The 5691-nt window shown below is 34.8% G+C and overlaps 1 protein-coding gene across 1 annotated transcript in view; it reads left to right on the top strand.

The window, feature by feature from the left end:
- Positions 1–2440: 2440 nt before the first annotated feature.
- Positions 2441–5691, top strand: part of tspan4b (tetraspanin 4b) — a 114560-nt gene continuing 111309 nt past the window's right edge. The window contains exon 1 of the mRNA XM_062036255.1: positions 2441–2688. The gene's annotated coding sequence lies outside the window, so the exon portion shown is untranslated. The remainder of the gene's footprint in view (positions 2689–5691) is intronic.

Raw genomic sequence — 5691 nt, 5'->3', positions numbered from 1 at the left:
ACGACCCATCACATCTTGCCCCTGATTGGCCTGTTAGTAACATTTTGGCCTGGTTTAGCTAAGCTACAGGAATCGCTACTGGTTCAAAAAGAAGCGAGTTTACTGGGAGATGGAGTTAAGCTACTAGCGTCGCTACTTTTAGCAAGCTACTGCCCATCATGAATACGACAAGAAGCCGTTTTTTGTTTGTTTGTTTTTTAATGTACACGCACATGAATTACTGTATCTTGTTTTATTTGTTGCATTAACCATATTCATCATTTTATATGAAAAAGTAATAGTAAGGCCCCCATGTCTACCAGAGAGGACATTGGATAAATGTGTTGTTTTCACAGTCTTCAACATTGTTAGCAAATTCACCTCAAACTACTGATTAAACAATCAAATTCTACCTTTAAAAACAGAATCATTAAATAATAATAATAACAAAATGTAACATTACAGTTGTGAGACTCTTTATGAACTGACCTAATTTATTGATTCACAATAAATTACTTTTAATTTCCTGGGTGTGAACTCAACTAGAATTTAAAGGCCTACTGAAAGCCACTACTACCGACCACGCAGTCTGATAGTTTATATATCAATGATGAAATCTTAACATTGCAACACATGCCAATATGGCCGGGTTAACTTATAAAGTGCAATTTTAAATTTCCCGCTAAACTTCCGGTTGAAAACGTCTATGTATGATGACGTATGCGCGTGACGTCAATGGTTGAAATGGAAGTATTGGTACACCATTGTATCCAATACAAAAAGCTTGGTTTTCATCACAAAATTCCACAGTATTCTGGACATCTGAGTTGGTGAATCTTTTGCAATTTGTTTAATGAACAATGAAGACTGCAAAGAAGAAAGCTGTAGGTGGGATCGGTGTATTAGCGGCTGGCTGCAGCAACACAACCAGGAGGACTTTGACTTGGATAGCAGACGCGCTATCCGACGCTAGCCGCCGACCGCATCTATGATCGGGTGAAGTCCTTCGTCGCTCCGTCGATCGCTGGAACGCAGGTGAGCACGGGTGTTGATGAGCAGATGAGGGCTGGCTGGTGTAGGTGGATAGCTAATGTTTTTAGCATAGCTCTGTGAGGTCCCGTTGCTAAGTTAGCTTCAATGGCGTCGTTAGCAACAGCATTGTTAAGCTTCACCAGGCTGGACAGCATTAACCGTGTAGTTACAGGTCCATGGTTTAATAGTATTGTTGATCTTCTGTCTATCCTTCCAGTCAGGGGTTTATTTCTTTTGTTTCTATCTGCAGTTAAGCCCGATGCTATCACGTTAGCTCCGTAGCTAAAGTGCTTCACCGATGTATTGTCGTGGAGATAAAAGTCACTGTGAATGTCCATTTCGCGTTCTCGACTCTCATTTTCAAGAGGATATAGTATCCGAGGTGGTTTAAAATACAAATCCGTGATCCACAATAGAAAAAGGAGAGAGTGTGGAATCCAATGAGCCAGCTTGTACCTAAGTTACGGTCAGAGCGAAAAAAGATGCGTCCTGCACTGCACTCTAGTCCTTCACTCTCACGTTCCTCATCCACGAATCTTTCATCCTGGCTCAAATTAATGGGGTAATCGTCGCTTTCTCGGTCCGAATCGCTCTCGCTGCTGGTGTAAACAATGGGGAAATGTGAGGAGCCTTTCAACCTGTGACGTCACGCTACTTCCGGTACAGGCAAGGCTTTTTTTATCAGCGACCAAAAGTTGCAAACTTTATCGTCGGTGTTCTCTACTAAATCCTTTCAGCAAAAATATGGCGATATCGCGAAATGATCAAGTATGACACATAGAATGGATCTGCTATCCCCGTTTAAATTTTAAAAAAAAAAATTCAGTAGGCCTTTAAAGGGATGTGTTATGTATGTTGGAAGGAGTTGACGGCACAGACACAAGGGGGCGATGTTTTTCTGTTTTATTATATATATGCGCTATATATATAATAGAATAGAGAGAATAGAAAGTACTTTATTGATCCCTGGGGGAAATTCAGCACCACATTTCGCTCACAATAGACAGTAATAATAATAAATAATAAAATATATATATAATATATTATATATATAATATACAAATAATATAAATATATTCTACATATACTCTACATTTAAGTGCAGTCAAGGAACATATGCATTATACAGTCATAATACACAATACTAATGCAGTACTCCATATCAACAAATTACAACTATTTTTACTTGTTAAAGGCATCCTTATTGGTGCAGAATATTGTAAATAAAGTGTACTGTGGGAAAATGTGCACATGCAGGTAAGATTGATCAGATACTAAAGATCTTTGTCATGGAACAAGGGAATATTTGGCAAGAGTGGGACATGCAGAATTTGGAGGCGGTGGTCTAAAAGGGGAAAGGGGGATGTCCGTGGAAATAATGGGTGGGGAGGAGCGCAGAGAAGGATGGAAAAAACAGTTGGACATCTGGAAAAGGTTGAAAAGAGAAGCGGGTAAGTCTTCCCAGATGGAAAAATACATGAAGTCAAAAGGCTCCAAATCAGGAAAGTAGACAAACTAATTGGGCAAAAAAAGGAGGTGAACAGACAAAAGGCTGGGAGAAGATCAGCAAAGGAGGATCTGGAGAGGAGAAAGACAAAGCGAGGGATAAACAAGTCTGGCAAGTCAAAGTGGAGCGGAACAACAGAACTACTGGAAGGAACTGAAACGTTGCTTCAGGTAAAGTTGCTGGGAAGAACACAGAGTCTACTGTGAATATGCTGCACACTTATTTCTCACTACTGCATGACATGTGATTCCTTTTCGCACGGATAACAAAATGTGACATTTAGAAAAGACATACTGCACTGGGTTCTATTTTGGCTTCAACATTACATTCATTTGCAATCCAACCAAGCAATGTATGCAGCAAATAACTGTCATTGGTGCATGTTAAATGTCCAACCATCCAACCAAATGCATACTTATATTACAATATCTAATGTATACTTATACAACATATGATGTAAATATGTTATTATGATTGTCTGCAATGCATACTGTATATTATTCCATTTATTCACAAAAAAAACATACTTATTCCATGAGTTCATAAACAAGATGTAATTATGTAACAATTTGAACAACTCAACAAAAATGTGTGGAAAAAAAACAAAAAATATCTATTCTATCATGCCAGTATCAATTCTACACGACTTCTACCCTTTATATACTGTGTGTGTATATATATATATATATATATATATATATATATATATATATATATATATATATATATATATATATATATATATATATATATATATATATATATATATATATATATACAAACATACATACAGTATACATGTACACATACACACACATATACTGTATATACACATTTACATATAAATGTGTATATATATATATAAGTTAATATATACATATATGTATATATATACATTATGTATATATCTATATGTATATATACTGTATATATGTATGTGTATGTATATATGTATATATATGTGTGTGTATATATGTATATGTTTCTATATGTATATGTATATATACTGTATATATGTATGTATGTGTATGTATATATATATATGTGTATATATGTATATGTTTCTATATGCATATGTATGTATATATATATATATATACACATGTATGTGTATATATATATAAATATGTATATTTCTATATACATATATGTATACATTATGTATATATCCATATGTATATATATATACTGTACATGTGTATGTATGTGTATGTATATTTGTGTATATTTGTGTATATGTATATTATGTATATATGTATGTATATATTATATTTGTATCTATATATATATATATACTGTATATATGCATGTATGTGTATGTATATATGTGTGTATATATGTATGTGTTTATATATGTATATGTATGTATATATGTACACATATATGTGTATGTATATAAATTTGTATATATCTATATACAGTACATATATACAGGCTGTATGTATACATTATGTATATATCCATATGTATATATATACTGTATATATGTATGTATGTGTATGTATATTTGTGTATATACTGTATGTGTATATGTATATTATGTATATATGTATGTATACATTTGTATGTATGTGTGTGTGTGTGTGTGTGTGTGTGTGTGTGTGTGTGTGTGTGTGTGTGTGTGTGTGTGTGTGTGTGTGTGTGTGTGTGTGTATATATATATATATATATATATATATATATATATATATATATATATATATATATATATATACATATATATATATATATATATATATATATATATATATATATATATATATATATATATATATATATATCCGCGAACCCGAGAGGGAAAAGCAGTAAAAAATATATATGTATAATCTTGATCCATCTCCTCCTTGTATCTAAATGCAGTTCTGGAGCGCAGGTATGTAGCACAATATGCTTTTGGGTTACATTCTGTTTAGTTAGGTTTTTTTTCCCATAATATTAAACAGAAAAGCAGATCAACAGAGAGTCAAAAGAACAAAAAAGAAAAAAAAAGCAATCGTTGTGAGTCAACTCCCACTTTTCAGAGATCAACATCTCCACAATCTGAGTCCTGAGGCACAATCAACTGAATCATTAGAGTCCCTGCGGTGATGATCAACATTCATCAACCAATCCAAACATTCCAAGGGCTCATTACCTTTTTTTTTTTCCCTCCAAAACATTGTGGAGAAAGCTTGGATGAAATGAACTGGTTCCATACATGATGGCCGAGGCATCCATCCTGTAGAAGAAAGTTAGATGACATATTTTGTATTCATTTGTTAATATTGTGATATTTGGAGATACGGGCTGTCTCTCAGCTTGTTACATTTGAAGTTACGAACGTTTTTTCCATCCGTGGCAAGGAAGAAAGTGAGTGTGAAGGACAGTGCTGAGAAGAAGCGGATGATATTTATTTGAATTAAAGAACAAAATCATTAAAAACGTGGCTGCGCTGAAGCCGTATTAGCATAGCACTGCTAGTCTGCGCCATATTGACGCAGAACGAGTCCAACGCCGGCCAAAGACGTTGAAACGATACCTAAACGGCAAACCTTTATCCATGAAAAATGGAAAAGCTGCTGATGGTGTGTTTGACAGAGAATCAGCCTAAATAAAATAACGCATAAGTCTGTTCTGTAAGGTAAATTAAAGTTCAAGTTAAAGTACCACTGATTGTCACACACACACTAGGTGTGGTGAAATTACCCTCTGCATTTGACCCATCCCCTTGTTCCACCCCCTGGGAGGTGAGGGGAGCAGTGAGCAGCAGCGGTGGCAGCGCCTGGGAGTCATTTTTGGTGATTTAACCCCCAATTCCAACCCGTGATGCTGAGTGCCAAGCAGGGAGGTAATGGCTCCCATTTTTATAGTCTTTGGTATGACTCGGCCGGGGTTTGAACTCACAACCTACCGAATGCTGCACATTATTACATTACTTAAAAACTACTGTAATTGTTCGTAGTACGTTCTTTTGTATTGTAATATTACTTATCCGAAAACGAGTTTTCTTTTTGAAAAGCATTTTACCTATTTAAAATTGCGGTACTTTTGGGAGGGGTCTGGGCAAGCACCAATTAGATTAATTAATTTAATTAATTAGTAGATTAATTTCAATTAATTTCAATTAATTTCAATTAATTTCAACGTACGATGCTGATTTGAGACACAAGCTATGGACTTAGAGCAATGTTCTC

This window comes from Entelurus aequoreus, linkage group LG25, assembly GCF_033978785.1.
Source record: "Entelurus aequoreus isolate RoL-2023_Sb linkage group LG25, RoL_Eaeq_v1.1, whole genome shotgun sequence".
In the NCBI taxonomy this organism is placed as follows: Eukaryota; Metazoa; Chordata; class Actinopteri; order Syngnathiformes; family Syngnathidae; genus Entelurus; species Entelurus aequoreus.
This window is presented reverse-complemented; position numbering and strand designations above follow the sequence as displayed.